Source organism: Nilaparvata lugens, chromosome 11 (assembly GCF_014356525.2).
Source record: "Nilaparvata lugens isolate BPH chromosome 11, ASM1435652v1, whole genome shotgun sequence".
Classification (NCBI taxonomy): domain Eukaryota; kingdom Metazoa; phylum Arthropoda; class Insecta; order Hemiptera; family Delphacidae; genus Nilaparvata; species Nilaparvata lugens.
The window spans coordinates 829,954-853,229 of record NC_052514.1 but is presented as its reverse complement, the minus strand read 5'-3'; the positions used below and the strand labels follow the sequence as shown (position 1 = coordinate 853,229).

The window sequence follows — 23,276 nt, the reverse complement described above, 5'->3', positions numbered from 1 at the left end:
TTGGACAAATTTTATTATGTTTGACAAACAATGTTTGCCCGTGGCCAGTGTGGACGCGTCACCAAACAAAATATTTGTTAGTGGGAAGAACAGGTATTATGTTTTACAGCTGTCTACACTGAAAATGTTTGGAAAAACAGTAATTTTTTTGTTTGACAAACAATAATTGTCCAAACTTTTTAAAAAGTTTGTCCCTAAGCTCCTCAACAAACATGTTTGCCGAACATGTATGTCGAACATTTGTTCAGTGTGGACACGACTTTATAAATCTTTTGTTTCATAGAATATGGCCCGGTTGCACAACAGCCGGTTAAATTTTAACCGCGATTAATTTCACGACAACCAATCAGAGAAGGCGTTTTATAAAAGACGGCTTCTCTGATTGGTTCTTATGGAATTGTCACGGTTAAAATTTAACCGGCTGTTGTGCAACCGGCACTATGTTTTTTCTCATTTGCCAATTTTTTGAATAGGCTAATATTGAATATTTCTCTCACTTATGTGGCTCTGCCAATTTTTTGAATTGGCTACTATTGAATATTTCTCTCACTTATGTGGCTTTTTATCTCTTATTTTTCTTGTAATTTTGATCGATTTTGTTGATGCAGCTTCTTTTCATTCTTATAAATATTTGTTTCATTGAATTATGTTTTTTCTCACTTGCTGATCAATGACCTCTAGAGACCTGTTGATGCTCCACCATTTTCTCGTTGTCTTTCTCTCATTTTTCGTTTTTCATCCTCTTACTTTCTACTTTTTCTTGATTTTGTAGTTTCAGCATTTCTTCATTCTTCTAACTTTTCTGTATCAATTTGGTTTATCTAATTATATGTTTTTCTCTCTTTCGGATATATTCTTTTAATTCTCCACCATTTTCTCATTGTTCTATGGTTTCTTCGATTCAATTTATTGATTTATTTATTGACACCTAATATCTGAGTGTCCACAACACTCCTATCATGGAGGGCTGACAGCCAGCTGGAGAAGATGCATGTCAGTGGCTGCAGAACTTACGAGATTCCATTAGTATTTAACATATTATGTGTAAAACTATGTTTTTTCCAACTTTGGCCTATGAATGCATATATATATATATATATATATATAATATATATATATATATATATATATATATATATATAATTTATTGATCGATTGAAATGTAATTCTTCATTTTGAATTATATTCTATCTGAACTGTTGTAGGCCTAATATAATATGAAGTATATAACATCTCAGAACTCATGAATTTGTGATTCCTTTGATTTTAACTGAGACAGTGCAAAGGAGAATTCAATTAGAAGGGAGTTGAAAGTAGGAGATCTGGGAAAATGAATAAGAATTGAAATTTCTGCTTGATATTTTTTATATTTGAATTTATTTTCTCAATAAATAGGCCTATTAGAATAAAGTAACTTATAGATAATTTCTAGTACTATGTATATTATTGTTGGAAGTTGAACAATGCCCGAGTGAAAACTACTAGATTATCAAAATTACCTACAAAATTACCTACAAAATTACCTACAAAATTACCTACAAAATTATCTACAAAATTATCAAGACTACCATAATATAATAAAATATTGGTAACAAGTCTTTGATGTAGATTTATCAAATGAATTTGCGGAAGAGTTCTGCTAACCCAGTTTTTGTTGTAATGTGGCGTTTGGTCGTGTTTTTTCACACTCTCCTTTTTTCACTAATTATCCTCGCCAGTTCAATCTGTTGGAACTACTCTATTGAAATTGTCAGCATTGGTTCAATGAGAAGAATGTTGGTGTTATGTATAAGAGATGGTGACAGTGTGAAGTGAATCACATTATAGTTGTTCATAGTTGTTGTTCAATTTTGGAAGGATTGCCGGTCAGTAGTGTAGTGTATTGCAAAACCATTATGATTTGACGCATTGTTGTAGCGTTCACTGTGGAAATGGGCGTAGATCTCTTATCTTTTGTAACGGGTTTCACAGATTGTGATCAAATATTATAATGAATTGCTGAAATGAAAACTAAGTATCAAAACCACTGGTTTATTAGAACAATTTGAGATACTACAATCGGTTGTTATCATCAATCTCTCTCTATCATTGGACCTGTTGTCCAAAATAAAATTTGTGATATTTGAATATCGGTATATCTTCGTGTTTTCATCTATACTATAATAAAGGAAAGAACCGGCTTATACACGTACGGGATAGGAAAATTATGTTTTCCTCCACCTACTGTCTAAAGTAATTACTTTACTTCCTGAAACCTAATACTAAAGTGTCACTTTTTCGCTCTCGGTAGTAAAAAACATAAAAACTCCCTAGGGAGTAAAAGTGACTCCATTTAAATAACATGGGGAGCATCTCTATTTTGAAACTTACATTGTAATAGGTTAGAAGGTCTAAGCTCAGATGAGAAAGCATAATAGAGGTGTCTGTCATTGAGTCAACTGAATTCAATACCCCAACCAGAAATTTGATTAACTCATGAAATATATGTTTGTATGATAATTATTATATTCTTAATATTAGTAGATGATAAAAATTTCTACAATTTTTAAAATATTTTATTCTATTCAAAATACCAGCCAACAAATATTTTTGATCTGCAATTCAAATCTGAACCGCGTGATCTGGAGTCAGCCATTTTTGGTAGCTGCTCAGCTGATATAATTGTTACAACTTTTGCCTATAGATAGCGCAATCGGCAGTGCCAATCAGACGACCGGTTTTTAGGTTTTAGTTTTAGGTTATGTTGTTAGGAATCATTGTCACCAATACTTAAGTTATTAGAATGATTTTATTTGCAGTTTCTTGAAAAAAATGGCGGATAATTGCTGAAAAACCATGTTTTTCACGATTTTCTCAAAAATAACTTGACCAATTTCTTTCAAATTCATACCCTGTATAGTTATTTATCAGCTCTATCAACTGGCATAATAAGTCTCCGTCTCCTTTCTGGGAAACCAATGGAGGGTCCACCCCATCCTTGGGAAATGGACTTAGTAACCTCCTTATCGTGCATGAGGTAGGTAGGTAGCGCAGTTCATAAAAAGAACACATAGTCGAGATATTTCATCTGTAGAACAACTGTTTTGACGACTTTAAAAAAATGACGACTGAAAAAAATAATCGAATTTTACAAATCACACAAAGAAAAAGTACTCTAAAAACAATTATATATACACATATACTGACAGAAGTCTGATCGTAGTTTTAAATATGAGCAAGGAAAGTTGTGTGAGTGTACCACACCAGATTTTTTATATTTAAATTTATTTTCTTAATGAATAGGCCTACTAGAATAAAGTAACTCATAGATAATTTCTAGTACTATGTATATTATTTTTGGAAGTTGAACAATGCCCGAGTGAAAACTAGGTGATTATAAAAATTACTTACAAAATTACCAAGACTATCATAATATAATAAAATATTGGTAACAAGTCTTTGATGTAGACTTATCAAATGAATTTGCGGAAGAGTTCTGCTAACCCAGTTTTTGTTGTAATGTGGCGTTTGGTCGTGTTTTTTTCACACTTTCCTTTTTTCACTAATTATCCTCGCCAGTTCAATCTGTTGGAACTACACTATTGAAATTGTCAGCATTGTTTGAAAGGGAAGAATTGGTGTTATGTATAAGAGATTGTGACAGTGTGAAGTGAATCTCATTATAGTTGTTCAATTTTGGAAGGATTGCCTGTCAGTAGTGTAGTGTATTGCAAAACCATTATGATTTGACGCATTGTTGTAGCGTTCACTGTGGAAATGGGCGTAGATCTCTTATCTTTTGGAATAGTTTCCTCTGGTTGGGCTCAAATTATCATGAATTTTAATTAAAACGAAGTATCTAAACCACTGGTTTATTAGAACAATTTGAGATCGGTTGTTATCATCAATCTCTACCATTGGACCTGTTGTCCAAAATAAATTCGTGATATTTGAATACCGGTATATCTTTGTGTTCCCATCTATCTATATATATAAAAGCGAAATGGCACTGACTGACTGACTGACTGACTGACTGACTGACTGACTGACTGACTGACTGACTGACTCACTCACTCACTCACTCACTCACTCACTCACTCGCAGAACTAAAAATCTAACGGACCAAAAACGTTTAAATTTGATAGGTATGTTCAGTTGGCCCTTTAGAGGCGCACTAAGAAATCGTTTGGCAATATTTTAACTCTAAGGGTTGTTTTTAAGGGTTTAAAGTTCGTCTTTTAGCATGTATATTCTTCTCCTCCCAATCTCTTAATTATAATTGGAATTTCCATATCATATGTTACTATAGAACTATAATCTAGATAGAGTACCTCTTCGAAACAGTTGTTAACTGGCAACTAAATTAATAATTTTGTCAGGTTGGCATTAAGTTGAGTTGACTTTGTTAGGTTGGCACCAAGTTGAAGATTTAAATGCATTTATCGCGGAAAAATTGTTCGGGCACTGCTACTTCAATCCTGGGAATATTATATTACTAGCCGTCAGGCTCCCTTCGCTCGCCATATCCGTTTAGCAAGACGTTTAGTCTGGACCCCCGACTGGATTCTCCTAACATATGATACAAATGCTCAAATGAAAAATGCAGGCGAGCGAAGCGAGCCTGCTGTTCTCATTCCTGAACGATCCAGACGGTTGTCCAGGGGGCGGAGCCCCCTGGCTAGACGGATATGGCGAGCGAAGCGAGCCTGACGGCTAGTACTATAATAAAGGAAAGAACCGGCTTATACACGTACGGGATAGGAAAGTTATGTTTGACGCATCATCACGTCTGAACTACTGGACTGATTAACTTGAAGTTTTACATATAGGTTCTTAATTAACCGAGGATGGTTCAAGATTTCATAACGTTAAGTTTTCAGTTTGCCAAGCTCTAAAATTGACCCTTGCGGAGCACGGGTTACCTGCTAGTCACTAATGAATATCACTCTATATCACAAATTATATTATCAAACTGTTAATGAAATGTGTTTCTCACAATTTCGAGCTTTGCTTTCCCACATTATCTTCAATTCATTAACAATATTTTTCTTTTCAGTTTCTTCATAACTTCTACAATTCTATAAATCTGATAATACAACCTAATGCATATCTAATAATATCACCTCATCTCATAAAACACTGTGTCTAAACTGATTTCTATTTTATCTATGTGAAAATTGTGTATCCAACAATTCCTAGCTTCTCTTTTCAATCTTTCTTTTCTAATAAAATTAGTAGAATTGATGGTGATGTTGAGAAATCTCTCCATAATAAGAAAACAAAGATATCGTCAAATTTCACTGAAAATTTATTAAAAACTTTAAAACAGAACCATGATTTCACGTTGTTAACCAACGCATCATCAGCTGTACTGAGGAATGTCTTTCTTTTCTAGCTTCTCTGATCTTCAATCTCTTCTCTCTTTTCTTTTCAATTTCTTTATTACTTCTAAGTTTTACAATTTCATAAATCCGATACTGCAATATGATTTATATCACACATCTTTCCTGGCATTGCTTTTCCATGTCAACTCTTGGATTACTGATTTCATGAAGAAGAAGATATGAATGATGATGATGATGAAGAAGAAGAAGATGATGAGGATGATGAAGAAGAAGATATGAATGATGATGATGAAGAAGATATGAATGATGATGATGATGAAGAAGAAGATATGGATGATGATGAAGAAGAAGAAGATGATGAGGATGATGAAGAAGAAGATATGAATGATGATGATGATGATGATGATGAAGAAGAAGATATGAATGATGATGATTATGATGATGATGATGATGATGAGGTAGTGGATGATGATGTTCAAGAAGAAGAGAATGAGGATTATAAAGAAGCTGAAGGTGAAGAAAGAGCTGAAGAAAACAAGAGGAGAAAGAAGGAGGAGAAGAATAATAAGAAGACGGTGAAGAAGAATAACAAGAACAAGTGTAAGAGGATGATGATGGTGATGATGATGAAGAAGAAAAAAGCAGAACATGAGGATGATTAAGAAGAAAAAGGAGGAGAAGAAGAAGAAGAAGGAGAAGAAGAAGAAGAAGAAGAAGAAGAAGAAGAAGAAGAAGAGGATTATGAAGAAGAAAATTATAATAATGAAGAAGAAGAAGCTGAATATGAAGAAGAAGAGAAATAATTGTATCAATGAATGATCAAGGGAAAAGAGGTGATCATTTGCGCAATTTGCGAGGTTAGCCTGCCAATTGCTGCTGATTTATTGTCGTATTGCGTCGATTCGAATCGATTATTTGTCGGTAGGTGATTCATCCATCTAATTCCCACTTCTGTCATCAATATTACGACGCTAACATTGGTCGAATGGGAACCAACAATGTTATAACACAAGGAATGGTGACTGTTTGCAGTGAATGTCTGCAGCGAGAGAGGGAGAGAGAGAGAGATGACGTTGATTAAGTGGATTACTGTTGCATTGTGGGTGGTGCGATTGATTGCTTGTCCAGCCGTTGAGACACAAGATGGCGAGTTTATGTTGAATGATCAATTCTGAGGAGTATTGATGTCAAATTTATTCCCAATAATCTCTACAAGATTATTCTTTTGTAGCAAATGACTGAAACTGTCCAGCCCTAGAACGATCACATGACAACCATCCCCCACCCATCCCACAAATATAAACCTATACATCTATATATATATATAAAAGCGAAATGGCACTCACTCACTGACTGACTGACTGACTCACTCACTCACTCACTCACTCGCATAACTAAAAATCTACCGGACTAAAAACGTTCAAATTTGGTAGGTATGTTCAGTTGGCCCTTTAGAGGCGCACTAAGAAATCATTTGGCAATATTTTAACTCTAAGGGTTGTTTTTAAGGGTTTAAAGTTCGTCTTTTAGCATGTATATTCTTCTTTTCCCAATCTCTTAATTATAATTGAAATTTCCATATCATATGTTACTATAGAACTATAATCTAGATAGAGTACCTCTTCGAAGCAGTTGTTAACTGGCAACTAAATTAATAATTTTGTCAGGTTGGCATTAAGTTGAGTTGACTTTGTTAGGTTGGCACCAAGTTGAAGATTTAAATGCATTTATCGCGGAAAAATTGATTGGGCACTGCTACTTCAATCCTGGGAATATTATATTACTAGCCGTCAGGCCAATACCTACTATTACTTCAGGCCCCACAACTAATTAATGACGTCATAACATGTAGATTGATTCTTCATAGATCATAGTAGTTTCTACTAGCTTATCGATGTAACTTTTGTTACTGTATCGATTTTTTATTGGATGGAATACTATCTAAATTTCATATTAAAGACACTTGTATTTTATCAAATAGAAATTTTATTGAAATAAAACACTTTATTCCACAAATGCAATGATTTATCCATACTTCCAGCTTGATAGACATAGGCCTATTCGATTCAGTGATAGAGCTATTGATAAATTCATCTCAACCAAAAATACTTAATAATAGCCTGTATCAGAATCGAAGGAGAGGTAAATCAAAGATAAACCAAATTTGATGTAACTCATTTTTAGGAAAGAGGCTCCCACAAACTTGATCAAAATAAATCTGTGGTACAAAGAAACCCATCAGTAGACTGTTTTTTAGTTAGGTAAGACCTTTAATATTATGATGTTATGGACAGTTCCAGCACTTTGCATTTACTTTTTAATTTATCAGTACAAAAGTTTTCCCACACTTTTTATTTACACTGTTCTTTCACACTCTAGTTACACTGTTATTTCACATTTTATTTACACTTCAATTAAATTTTCCACTCACACTTTATTCACACTGTTCTTCTACACTTCATGTAAACCGCTGTTTTGTAGAATTAAAGTTCTTTCTTCTTATCGCTCGTATGCATTCTCGGTTCAAAGTTTCATCTTTCGGAAAAGAAAATAGCGTACGGATCGAAACTTTTGGAGTCTTGTTATAATTCCCGCAACAATAGCCCATGGTACACAACAGTATCCCATTATTTAAAACCCAAATTCATTATTACCTTTCACAAATGAATATTAGAAGAATGATAAACAAACCATATTGTTTGAAATGGAAGACCGTGAAAATTGAATTTGTAATTCTAATTTTGTTGATTACCATATCAGATGTGATAACAAGCATCAGCGCTCTTATTTCGATTGCTTACCGCCAGTAGATCATGGATCTACATGTGATGACGTCATAGTTTATTAGAGATCAGTTGTGAGGCCTGAAGTAATAGTAGGTTACTCGCTTCGCTCGCCATATCCGTTTAGCCAGACGTTCAGTCTGGACCCCCGACTGGATTGTTCTAACATATGATAAAAATGGTCAAATGAAAAATGCAGGCGAGCGAAGCGAGCCTGCTGATCTCATTCTTGGACGATCCAGTTGGGGGTCCAGGGGGGCGGAACCCCCTGGCTAGACGGATATGGCGAGCGAAGCGAGCCTGACGGCTAGTAAACCTATAAATCTGTTATAGAATAAATTGTATATTATATATATTATATAAACTCATGTTATTTTAATTATCCAATGCATACTGCTGTATATTACTGAAAGTTGATAACCCTAATCTACTTTCAGCCTACTCCATTTTAATAATTAATGATTTGATCTTACTTATATAATCATTTTACTTCATTGATTTTTTGTTTTTTTTCTCTCAAATCTTCATATTAATTGAAACTTTCACAATATTCTCATTTTTAAATAAATCCTTAGTTGAATTAATGAAATTAACGTTATGGTAGAGAGTTAGTGGGAAGAATACTTCGAATATTCTTCCAAAGAATGGACATTGATATATCCAAAGCTCCGCCAATTTATGTAGATGCATAACAATATTACCTATCTATTGTTATTACAAATTGTTTTTTTTTTTTCATATTCTGTACAGATCAATAATTATTTTATTAATTTATATTTTGTAATTCATCCATAATTTTGCTGTATTGTAAGCTATTGTATATAAGTGTATAAGCCAGTATATATTGTAATCTACATAAATAAAGTACTCAATCAATCAATCAAGATTGATAATATTTGGAAATGATGATGGAATAATTTTGAAATGATCTCGGAACAGAAATGTGAAGTGTGTAACATACACATAACCTTTTGGACTTCATTACATTCAGAATTTGATAGAGGAATAGTTCAAGCTAAGCTTAGTTTTCCTCTTTCAGATTATATTTCTTATATATAAATCATTGTAATGCCTAATAGTTAGTATTGATGAATGATCTTACAGATTTTAAAGTATGGAAGTTGTGGTGAAGGGTTAGTCTCCTCTACAGTGAGGTCCACGTTATAATGACAGTATTCGATTTTAATTGGTGTTTCTATCTTTGTCTATCATTCGACAAAGCAGATAGTGATATCCTTTTTTAGCTCCGTATGGTCACCAGATCGTTTCTCTACAATATTTTGTTTATGAATAAACAAAATATCTACCTGTAATTTCAATCATGAAGATTCAGTATTTATTCATATAAAAATAGATTTTCTTGGCAAATAAAATATAATTGATTATTTTAAACAAGAATGAACAGTTGATATTACATCAGGTATCAGCTATCCTCTATAGAAGGCAGTGGCAAGGCAGAGAGTCGGCTACGCTGTTCTCCTATCTTTCTCTACTGTCATTATAACGTTGATCTCACTTTAGTGTTGAGGGGCTTTACAGACTTCGGTCTGTCAGGCTCGTGGGTTCGAATCCCGTTGATGGCATGGACGTTTGGTTATCTCATCGATTCACCAACGCACTTTCAATCACCCACGCACAAGCAAAAAGCTCATGTAGGCATCATCCTCAATAAAAAGGGTCTTAAGATGTTTGCAGTCTCACAAACGTTATGTACTAAATTAATGTAGGTGCTATTCATATCAATCAATAATAAACTAGTTCCCCCTGGGTTGTAGAACTGTTGTATTGTAATCTTTGAAACCCGCAATTCTTAATTATACAGAGTTGGTTAAAATTAGGGAAACAGCTAAATATTTCTTTTACAAGGATAATTTGACTGTAGGTTTCATAGGAACTATTTTTATTGCATGCAATAAATTCTTCAGCTGACTAAATGATAAATCCAAAGACCTTAAAGAGATATAGACCCACAATGCCCATGCCTTCCCAATGATAGCTCTTACTTGAAATTGAAGGCCGCCATTGGGGTATTTTAGCACGAGATAGTATATAATATTTATTTGTAATATTATAGATTACAAAGGCATTGGTATGCCTTAATAATCCTTATAGGTTGCCCCCTCAATGGCCGATTCCAATTCCAAGTATGACACTAGCGCTGCCTGTGAGTCTATGCATCTTTAAGGTCTTTGGATAAATAACAATTGTTTTCTTATGCACTTTCAATGTTATTTCTATATCCTGAAAAAGGACGAAGTAGTGGGTCAATTATTTGTCCAACGCACTTGACCTGTAAAAATTCGTAGAATACATGTTCAGAGTTTGACGCTGATGATTATTTCTAAAGTAATTGTAGAACATAGAAACAGACGGACGACTTTGGCCTTCTGTAAGTCTAAAGGTGCGTACAGATCTACGCACCGCGAACATGAGCAATTCACTTTTAATCAGCTGACTATATCTGTATTTACAGAAACGGTATAAGATACAGATATAAAAAGCTTGGCATCAGCTGATTGAAAGTGAATTGCTCATGTTCGCGGCGCGGAAATCTGTACGCACCTTCACACTCTCACTCAGCCAAAACAGCAATAATAGGTAGTTATTTTTCGTGAAGCTATGTGACGCTGGTAGTCTCTCATACTGTGCAATTCTTAAGGTGCATACAGATATAAGCGCCGCGAACATGAGCAATTCACTTTTAATCAGCTGACTATTGTATTTTTACAGAAACGGTATAAGATATAGATATAAAAAGCTTGGCATCAGCTGATTAAAAGTGAATTGCTCATGTTCGCGGCGCGTAAATCTGTACGCGCCTTTAGGTGAGAACTCGCTAACGCTCTTTCAATATTATTGATTGGAATTCTACAATCCTGATACTTGGTGTCTGTTATAAGTTGGTGTGAAAGACAATGTGCGGTTCAAAAATGTTTAGGCTACATGATGATAATGTATGTGTTTGAACAAATAATTAGTTTGATGTCACTTATAAGAGTGTGCTATTCTGTGAAATGCACTCTAGCTACGCAAACAATGAAGCTACTATTACATCATACTGGTTAAAACACAGTTGAAGACACGTTTTTTCGTAGAATATTGAATATTCCAGTTGAGAGTTTTCATTAATATTGTAATAACATTTTTAAACTGACAGCGGTCTATAATTCACGCTAAAGAGCGACAAAGACAAGAGCCTGAAGTAGACAGAGCCTGAAATTTTATTTCATTATTTAAGGATTTTATTATTGCAGACAAAGAGTGTATAATTTTACATTCCATTCTCTGGTTGCATATTACTATTATCCCCATCTACTTACAATATTTTCGATCAATCTTTACATTCGAGAACAGTCTTACATACTAGTAGCTCTGTGAACAGTAGACCTCGCGCTCAGTAAGTTACATTGACCTGTTGTTATGTTTTCGCAAAAATCAATAAATAATTTATCAATTTAAAATGTCTAGAAAAAATCCTAAATAAATATAGAGCTTTCTGTCCTATCGTACCGTGACGTGTCGTCCCGGAATGTGAGTGTGAGCGCTGTTATCAGGTCTGGCTGCAACTGTCTACAACGTTGATGGAAAGATACAATTTTCAAGATGTTCGATGTTTTTGAACGGGTAGTATTATAGTCAACTGTCTACTAACGTTGATGAAAAGATAAATTTTCAAGGTGTTCGATGTTTTTGAACGGGTAGTATTATAGTCCACTAGACAGCTGATTTATGATGAATAATTCTAGTCTGATTTTTACGGTAATATTGGCGTGTGAAGGAGGCTCCTTTTTTCTTTTATATTATCCTTGAAATGCAAAATTTCCAAAAACCTTGTATATACGTCGACGCGCAATTTAAAAAGGAACATACCTGTCAAATTCATGAAAATCTATTACCGCGTTTCACCGTAAATGCGCAACATAAAAACATATAAACATTTAAACATTAAGAGAAATGCCAAACCGTCGACTTGAATCTTAGACCTCACTTCGCTCGGTCAACTACATTAATAAGAAGCTGCATATTGTGCTACATATAGTACTACAGTATTGTTCTAAGATAGTATAGTTGCTATGCTACAGTATTGGAAGAATAATATGTTATAATGCAGGTGATAGCAAGTCCTCAATGACAAGGAGCCTCCAATTTTGTATGTTCATTTTTTCTTATTCATAAACCAGTGTGTGTCGAAAAAATGTCTTGGTTTTTGTGGGTAGTGAAGGAGTTTTCCCCTGAGTAATCAGAGGGTCTCAGAGTCCAGTCACTGGGGAAATGTAGAGATATTTCTCTTTCTGCAACGGAAAATTGACGTACAAGGATTTCGAGACGGTTGTATTGCTCTCACATTGAAAGTTGGGGAAATTTGGTATTTGTTTCAATCTTGTTCAAAGTAATAATGTTTTCGCCACACTGCACAGAAAGCAGCTGTTTTCCAGTCCCTACGTAGATCTGAAATACATTGTTTGCAGACGACTCTCGTCTGACGTCAGAACAGGTTTCTTTCCGGCCTAGGCCGGAAAGAATACCCTTTCCAGCCGCTAACATGGAACTAAGAAAGGTGATCAAAAAACAGCTGATCAAAAAACTTTTCATTATTTGTGTTCATTATTCAATAATTAAAACATTTATAATAATATCATCTTATTGTCATTTGAAAGAATAAAAAAGTATAAACTCAACCTCCCACATAATTGAACATAATCTTTTAGGTTATTTAGACAAATCAGAATAAAAAATAAAAATACTTTGACAATTTCCTGATATTCAGATTACCTCAGATTTGCTAGAGCTATGACCTTCCACTTCTGCTTTTGGAAGGGCTTGGTAAACAATTATTATTATATATATAATGTTTATTTTTCTGTGTGGCGAAAAATAGCGTTCGCACCACGGGCAAAAATGTTTTTCCGGCTCTCAATCTTTTCTAGTCCTCGGCCTACGGCCTCGGATTTGAAAACTGATTTCGAGCCGGAAAAGTCTAATTTTCGGCCCTTGGTGCCAAATATACTATTAGAAATAAAAATAAAAATCTACACGTTATCACTTAATAATGACATCATAACGGAAACATGTTGTGAGTAAACAATTTTGAAAAAGGGTACTTAGATATTTTTATTTTTATTTATATTCAAGAGTGAGTAGATCTAACGAAAATGTTATTCTATTTTATCAATGTAATTTTTACTTGTTGAATTTCGTCACTTCCGTATTCCTTTTTCTCTTCATGTTTATCTGGCAAATTTTGTCAATTAATCCAATGTAATTCCCTCAAAATTCTTTCTTCATTCCACCTTTGTTTCAATTTCTGATTCACTCTTCTCCCAATTATGTTATATTTGTTAAAATATGTCATTGTGTAGAAAATCGTCTTTACTTGGTACAGTAGTTCTTTAAAAATAGTTCGGTGACAATATAATTCAATTGGAAAAATCAATGAAAATACTTAGACTCATACAGAAATAGAAACCAAATCATCCTCTAATAACAGCATTCAATCAATGAAAATATTATGCTTGTGGAAAAAGTATATTAGATACCCTCACTCCAGTCATTGTATTCTAGTGTTGATACCATGAAACGTATTTGTATATTGTATTATCTTATTGTGATATGTAACGTTTCTGATAATATGCCTTGAAACCTTAAAGGAATTAAACATTCTTAAGTATCCTTATTCTTGGTTTCTTCAGCTGCCTGAATCCAGTTAAGACCTGCAATGCTCTATAACCGCTGAAACCACATATAGGCATAGATATAAAATCAATAACTTATTGCCTTGGACTCTGTTATCTCTATTTCATTCTCATTCATTTATTGTACAAAACAGTATAATCATAATATAATTATGACCATGGAGGTAAAACCATAGAGAAACAATAGCGTAAGTAGATATCCCATGGTATAAGGCGTTTATGTTGCAACTTTTACTGTTATCTCAAGCCGATTACTGTCAATTATTATTGATTTTTAATGCTTTGTTGGGATGAGAGTGTATGAACATCACAGTATGAGACACTAGGAGCTTCACACAGCTTCACGGGAAAGAACTACGTGAACTATCGGCTTAAGATAACAGTAAAAGTTGCGACATAAACGCCCTATACCATGGGATATCTACTTACACTATTGTTTCTCTATGGTAAAATTAGGCTAAGCCTGTACCATTTCTCTCCAAAATGTTGATTAAAAGTTAATGTTGTCTAATGGTTATGAAATCACACATCACTGTTTCGCTACTTAGGTTTCGGCCCAGAAATAGAGAATAATAGAATCATAATTACCTGTGTAGGTGCTTTAATTCTCTGACGTGTTCTTATGCATCTATATTTCTATTCACTCATGAAAAAAATAAATTTATCCGTAGATGTTGCTTGCAAAAATAGCATTCGATCAGTGAGAATTTTCACTGAGTAGGTGACTGTTGATGACGAATATATCCTCGTTTATTATTCATTTGTGCTAAATTTATTCAGAAGCTGAGAACAAAGGGGCTACTTGAAACTGTCAGCATTGCTTAAATGGGAATCATTTATGCTATTTAATGAAGAATGCTGACAGCTTGAAGTGAATCTCTCTGTTTATAAATGGCAAAGTATGATTTCCGGTTGATTGATTGGTTCAGTGTCTGCTATCTCGGTTTGCACCTCTTCTGTCTCTGTTGTGTGTGTGGGATTCTGTTTAGAGGCGCAAATAATGTATAATTGGCTACTTGGTGATGATGAGCATCTCCCTCAATCAACATACATGTTGCTAATGAAACAAAGCAATAGCTTGCAGATCACTCTACTGTGTGACGGTGATACTATCTTTGGTCTGCTTTGAACAGTGCTGTGGTCATAATCTGGGTTATATCAACGGATGATTTTGCGGGAAACAGTCTGAGTAGTATTATTAGTTACTAGAGGTAACCCGTGTTCAGCAACGGTCTAATTAAAAACTTAACAAACTGAAAACTTGACCAACTGAAATCTTTAAGAATTTTAAATAGGCCTATAACTATCCTAGGTAAATTGAGAAATCTATATGCAAAATTTCTAGTTAATCAGTTGAGTAGTTCAGACGTGATGATGTGTAATTCGTAATTTTTTCCCGTACGTGTATAAGCCAATTCTTTCCTTTATTATATTATAGATTATGTTCCTCAATGTCGAGACATTTCGAGCAGAAAACATAACATTTTCAACATGTCAATTCTTTTCTTCATTATATTATAGATAGATGTCCCACGAAAGGTGAACTAGCCGAAGACCATGGATTCTACATGAAATTTGCAAAAAAAAAAAATGTTCAGTAAAATTTTCTTTTATCGACCTTAGTTTTCGAGATGTAATTGATTCTTCGATATTTTTGAAAAACGACGATTACTAGAAAACTATCAGTCAAAATCTAAATCTAAGGATATGATTGAAAAGAGGAAGATATTTCCTATAAGATTCACACAATTTGTTTCTTTGAGCACTTTTTATGAGCATTCAAAAATGGGAAAAGTAAATTTATCGAGTTCAAACCCAAGTCTCTAACAGTTTGAAATTTCTGCATAAAAATTTGAAAGATTTCAAACAAAGGAGCAAATTATATGAATCTTAGAAAAAAATACTAAGTACTAGTCCCCCTTAGGAACGGAACAGCTGATACTGAAAATGTCCCATATTTGAAATAATATGGTTAAATATTTCATGGTCAGTTTTCAATTAACACAACTCTCATTCAAATCAATCAATCAATACAATTATCACAATGATCTGAGTTTGACTTGTACTATTCCTCGTCTAATGGAAATGTTAATGGAAATTAAATCCAAAAGGTTATGTGTAGGCCTATGTCACACAATATTTACATTTCTGGTCCGAGAATACTCCTTGAGAATAATTGACGATTGATAACTGTATCATACATTGTAACCATAGAAATTTACACGTACAATTCTATGGTTGAATTCCCTCCGGCAGCCAACGTGATAACATGCAGTTAATACGGAATTTCATTTAGAATTCTCGTTGATTGAGAATCAGGAAGGAATTTAAATCATGTGTTGAGAGAAAATTGCCCTTTTCGATGAGTGTAATAAAATATTTTCAGAATGAAATTGATTGCTACAACCTCCATAATTGACGCTTAGAAAGATTGGACTCCCCATTTCGGAGTCAACTCAAATACTTATCAAGAAAGAATACAACTCTCATCGTTTACAAACGTATTTGTTATTTATTTATTCATCATTGTACAAAACACTATAATCATAATATAGTTATGACATTAGAAGGAAAAACTAGGCTGAGCCTGTACTATTTCTCTCCAAAAATTTGGAAAGAATGTTTATGCTGTCCAAAGGTTAAGTTTATGAAATCACACACTGCTTCGTCAATTTGTATAGAACAATTATTACGAAAGTTAATAAAAATTTATGAATTTTCATTCAATTTCTCATAACTGATGACATTCACCAATACATTAATGAAGATTTCCTAAAAGGCATCGCTCGCTTATCTAAGCAAAACACTTGAAGAGAAAGGTGCTTCACTGCAGAAAAGATGATTGCAGTGCTTCAAGTGAAATTGATAACGGCAACGTAATTAGCATACAACAATTCGGAACAACCAAGAATAACAGCAATATTAATGACTTTCCACTTCAAAAGCAATCACTTCAAGTAATTATAGTCTGTGCTCGGTACTGCACTACAAATTCAAGTACTGTCACAAATAAAGGTCAACGTTTCACCGTACGGTATTTACTGAGAAACTTTACAGTGGTAGGGATACTTCGATAAGCAATTCTATGAGAAATAATCAAGGAATGCTGATTGATTAACTTGAATCCCAACACAACACATGCTTCAAAATTATCATTATCAATGCATCTCAAATAGTGGTAATCGGAATAATCGAAATCAAACGACGAAATATTATTGGTCAATATGGTTCATCTAACGACCTCCTGTGGTCAGATCAACTGTAAACTTCTTCTTCTTCTTCTTCTTCTTCTTCTTCTTCTTCTTCTTCGTCTTCTTCTTCTTCTTTTAAACAGGGACTGGGCTATTGCCTGTTCCGACTAACATTAAGTTCTAATTAGAATAAAAAAATAATTATAATGAATAAATTTATAAATTGATAACATCAATATAATCTAATCTAATAACATCACTTTAAACGTTATTCTTTTTATTCAAGTTTGTTATTAGACTCTAGCGGAGTACGGTTTACCTGCTAGTTCTGTATATATTTGAAGGTGTTGAAAGTACTGTACATCCAACGTGTTTCATACACTTGTGTTGTGCATGAAGGTGTATTGATTTCGCACAACTTGTAATACATGTAGTTTGTTGTTTAACATAATATATATTGTATTACATGGTAGTTTGTTGTACAACTTAACTTGTAATATGTGTAGTTTGTTGTACAACATAACTTGTAATTCATGTAGCTTGTTATACAACATAACTTAATACATGTAGTTGTGAAGTTGTACCATCCTTTATCGTTGTTATAAATCTACACCCCGTATATTTGAAGGTGTTCAAACTAACTGTACATACAACTTGTTTCATACAAATGTAACTTGTCGTACAACATAACTTGTAACACATTTGACTGTGATGTTGTTCCATCCTTGTTGTAACCTATCGACTATCTCGGTCAAGTATATTGTGAGCACCTTAGCAACGTCTTTGTCTGCTGTGACACATGGAGGTTAGTGCTGTGCCTATGCTCTGCTCTGCTGATGAAGATTATATTATTGATTGTTGTTAGGAGAGCCAGCCAGGTCGATGGCTGCCTGCCTGCGTGCTGACGTTTTATTTGGTCCCTAGCAACTCTCTTTCACTCTCTCTCGCGCACCCTCCACCCCCTACTATTGTGTGGGAGGGTGGTATTAGGACCCAACGGTAGGGGCGAGAAGGGAGCTCGCACTCTCACACACTCACTCTCGGCCTCTCTCTGTCTCTGTCTCTTGTGTGAGAGGGTGGTATTAAGACCCAAGTGTAGGCGGGTGAAGGGTGGGGGTAAAGCCTTGTACAAACGTTGAACTTGTGGGTGAGCATGCCTTGCTACAGTGTTTGATATGCGCAATGTCTCTGTACATTGCCTTGTTGTTGCAAGCAGGAAACTCTAAGGGTTGTGAAGCAACCCTAGAAGATTTTAGGATCATCCAGATCTCTAGAAGATCATCTGGGAGATCTGTGGTTTTGCAGGGAACTTAGTCTGATTTTACAGGAGAACTTCTAATTTTTACAAAACGCAGAGGATTGGGAAACAACCCTTCCCTTCTAGGGAAGCAACCCTAGAAGATTTTAGGATCATCTAGATCTCTAGAAAATCGGCTGGAGATCTGTGGTTTCCAGAGAATTGAGTTTAATTTTACTGGAGAACTTCTAATGTTTACAAAACTCAGAGGATTGGGAAGCAACTCTTGTAATTTATTCTAGAAGAACATCAAATCTCTAGAAGATCATCTGGGAGATCTGTGGTTTTGCAGGGAATTTAGTCTGATTTTCCAGGAGAACTACTAATTTTTACGAGGATTGGGAAGCAACCCTTCTATTTATTCTAGAAGAACATCAAATCTCTGGAAGATTATTTGACAGATCTGTGGTTTTCATTTCAGGGAATCGACCTTAGTTTTCGAGATGTAATTGATTCTTCGATATTTTTGAAAAACGACGATTACTAGAAAACTATCAGTCAAAATCTAAATCTAAGGATATGATTGAAAAGAGGAAGATATTTCCTATAAGATTCACACAATTTGTTTCTTTGAGCACTTTTTATGAGCATTCAAAAATGGGAAAAGTAAATTTATCGAGTTCAAACCCAAGTCTCTAACAGTTTGAAATTTCTGCATAAAAATTTGATAGATTTCAAACAAAGGAGCAAATTATATGAATCTTAGAAAAAAATACTAAGTACTAGTCCCCCTTAGGAACGGAACAGCTGATACTGAAAATGTCCCATATTTGAAATAATATGGTTAAATATTTCATGGTCAGTTTTCAATTAACACAACTCTCATTCAAATCAATCAATCAATACAATTATCACAATGATCTGAGTTTGACTTGTACTATTCCTCGTCTAATGGAAATGTTAATGGAAATTAAATCCAAAAGGTTATGTGTAGGCCTATGTCACACAATATTTACATTTCTGGTCCGAGAATACTCCTTGAGAATAATTGACGATTGATAACTGTATCATACATTGTAACCATAGAAATTTACACGTACAATTCTATGGTTGAATTCCCTCCGGCAGCCAACGTGATAACATGCAGTTAATACGGAATTTCATTTAGAATTCTCGTTGATTGAGAATCAGGAAGGAATTTAAATCATGTGTTGAGAGAAAATTGCCCTTTTCGATGAGTGTAATAAAATATTTTCAGAATGAAATTGATTGCTACAACCTCCATAATTGACGCTTAGAAAGATTGGACTCCCCATTTCGGAGTCAACTCAAATACTTATCAAGAAAGAATACAACTCTCATCGTTTACAAACGTATTTGTTATTTATTTATTCATCATTGTACAAAACACTATAATCATAATATAGTTATGACATTAGAGGAAAAACTAGGCTGAGCCTGTACTATTTCTCTCCAAAAATTTGGAAAGAATGTTTATGTTGTCCAAAGGTTAAGTTTATGAAATCCCACACTGCTTCGTCAATTTGTATAGAACAATTACGAAAGTTAATAAAAATTTATGAATTTTTATTCAATTTCTCATAACTGATGACATTCACCAATACATTAATGAAGATTTCCTAAAAGGCATCGCTCGCTTATCTAAGCAAAACACTTGAAGAGAAAGGTGCTTCACTGCAGAAAAGATGATTGCAGTGCTTCAAGTGAAATTGATAACGGCAACGTAATTAGCATACAACAATTCGGAAACAACCAAGAATAACAGCAATATTAATGACTTTCCACTTCAAAAGCAATCACTTCAAGTAATTATAGTCTGTGCTCGGTACTGCACTACAAATTCAAGTACTGTCACAAATAAAGGTCAACGTTTCACCGTACGGTATTTACTGAGAAACTTTACAGTGGTAGGGATACTTCGATAAGCAATTCTATGAGAAATAATCAAGGAATGCTGATTGATTATCTTGAATCCCAACACAACACATGCTTCAAAATTATCATTATCAATGCATCTCAAATAGTGGTAATCGGAATAATCGAAATCAAACGACGAAATATTATTGGTCAATATGGTTCATCTAACGACCTCCTGTGGTCAGATCAACTGTAAACTTCTTCTTCTTCTTCTTCTTCTTCTTTCTTCTTCTTCTTCTTCGTCTTCTTCTTCTTCTTTTAAACAGGGACTGGGCTATTGCCTGTTCCGACTAACATTAAGTTTCTAATTAGAATAAAAAAATAATTATAATGAATAAATTTATAAATTGATAACATCAATATAATCTAATCTAATAACATCACTTTAAACGTTATTCTTTTTATTCAAGTTTGTTATTAGACTCTAGCGGAGTACGGTTTACCTGCTAGTTCTGTATATATTTGAAGGTGTTGAAAGTACTGTACATCCAACGTGTTTCATACACTTGTGTTGTGCATGAAGGTGTATTGATTTCGCACAACTTGTAATACATGTAGTTTGTTGTTTAACATAATATATATTGTATTACATGGTAGTTTGTTGTACAACTTAACTTGTAATATGTGTAGTTTGTTGTACAACATAACTTGTAATTCATGTAGCTTGTTATACAACATAACTTAATACATGTAGTTGTGAAGTTGTACCATCCTTTATCGTTGTTATAAATCTACACCCCGTATATTTGAAGGTGTTCAAACTAACTGTACATACAACTTGTTTCATACAAATGTAACTTGTCGTACAACATAACTTGTAACACATTTGACTGTGATGTTGTTCCATCCTTGTTGTAACCTATCGACTATCTCGGTCAAGTATATTGTGAGCACCTTAGCAACGTCTTTGTCTGCTGTGACACATGGAGGTTAGTGCTGTGCCTAGTGCCTCTGCTCTGCTGATGAAGATTATATTATTGATTGTTGTTAGGAGAGCCAGCCAGGTCGATGGGCTGCCTGCCTGCGTGCTGACGTTTTATTTGGTCCCTAGCAACTCTCTTTCACTCTCTCTCGCGCACCCTCCACCCCCTACTATTGTGTGGGAGGGTGGTATTAGGACCCAACGGTAGGGGCGAGAAGGGAGCTCGCACTCTCACACACTCACTCTCGGCCTCTCTCTGTCTCTGTCTCTTGTGTGAGAGGGTGGTATTAAGACCCAAGTGTAGGCGGGTGAAGGGTGGGGGTGAAGCTCTGTACAAACGTTGAACTTGTGGGTGAGCATGCCTTGCTACAGTGCTTGATATGCGCAATGTCTCTGTACATTGCCTTGTTGTTGCAAGCAGGAAACTCAGAGAGTTGTGAAGCAACCCTAGAAGATTTTAGAGATCATAATCCAGATCTCTAGAAGATCTGTGGTTTTGCAGGGAATTTAGTCTGATTTTACAGGAGAACTTCTAATTTTTACAAAACGCAGAGGATTGGGAAACAACCCTTCCCTTCTAGGGAAGCAACCCTAGAAGATTTCAGGATCATCTAGATCTCTAGAAAATCGTCTGGAGATCTGTGGTTTCCTGGGAATTGAGTTTAATTTTCCAGGAGAACTACTATTGTCTACAAAACTCAGAGGATTGGGAAGCAACCCTTGTAATTTATTCTAGAAAAACATCAAATCTTTAGATCATCTGGGAGATCTGTGGTTTTTAGGGAATTTTAGTCTGATTTTCCAGGAGAACTACTAATTTTTACGAGGATTGGGAAGCAACCCTTCTATTTATTCTAGAAGAACATCAAATCTCTGGAAGATTATTTGACAGATCTGTGGTTTTCATTTCAGGGAATTGAGTTTAGTTTTCCAGGAGAACTTCCAATTTTTACAAAACTCAGAGGATTGGGAAGCAACCCTTGTGATTTATTCTAGAAGAACATCAAACTCTAGAAGATCATCGGAGAGATCTGTGGTTTTCAGGGAATTGAGTCTGATTTTCTAGGAGAACCACAAATTTTTCCCACAGCATTAATAATTTTCCTAGATATGTTGTTATCTTGTTGTACTTTATAGAAAATTATGGTTGATTGAGTCAACTATAGTCTCACTTGAGCTGAAGTTTTAGACGGGATCAGCTGATCGATCATTCCTACTTGGTATTGTGCTCATCTCGGGGTAGAAATAATTTCAACAATTATTACCTCAACAATTATTGTTGATCTCTGTTGTTGAAACGAGTGCAGTATTTGAGTGATTCTGCTGTATTTAGAAATGTTTGTCTATCACCTTGAATGATTGAGAATGTAGAGTTAATAAAATGATGAAAATACTAAAAAAATTCTGCTACATAAAATGGATTTAGTTACCTATTCTATTTAGCTTGTGTAAATCTCATCAAAGCTTCTCTCAGTATTTTCCACTTTCCACTTCATTCAATATTGTAGGATAGGTATATAGTATTATTCCTATTCATTGATGGATCCAATTATGAATTGTTTTTACTATGTTTATTAGTATTACCATTGAGAAACAATAGCATAAGTATAGGGCTTTTATGTCGCAAATTTTACTGTTATCTCAAGCTGATAGTCCACGTAGTTCTTTCCTTTGAAGCTTTATGACGCTGGTAGTCTCTCATATTGTACCGTTCATACACTCTTATCCAGTAAAAATCGACAGTAATCGGCCTGAGACAACAGTAAAAGTTCCTATTCCATGGGATATCTACTTATGCTATTGTTTCTCTATGGTAGGGGTACTGAATTGTACAGAAGAATAATACGCATTCAATGTGATCACACCCCTATGTTAACTCTTCTGTAGTGGTTCAAATTCTAATGTATATTGCTTTGAATATAATTCAAAGAGAACTCCTTTAAATACTGTACTATTTATGAGTTTGAAAATCGCTTCTCGGTGGTTCAGAACCTACCTAAAGCTGTAGGTCCACTCATCACCCATGCACAAGCCTAGGGCTCATGTGGGTATCATCCTCAACAGAAAAAGGAGAAGTACATAGCACGCCTCTCATCATAATCTGGTTCATTATTGATGCACAAGCCTGGAGCTCATTTGGGTATCATGCTCAGCAGGAAAAGGAGAAGTACTTTGCATATTTATAATT

General features: G+C 34.5%; 1 protein-coding gene across 3 annotated transcripts in view; it reads left to right on the top strand.

Annotated features, from left to right (window-relative positions):
• LOC111050644 (eukaryotic translation initiation factor 5) overlaps positions 1-23,276 on the top strand; it is a 96,956-nt gene that overhangs the window by 38,315 nt on the left and 35,365 nt on the right. The window lies entirely within an intron of this gene.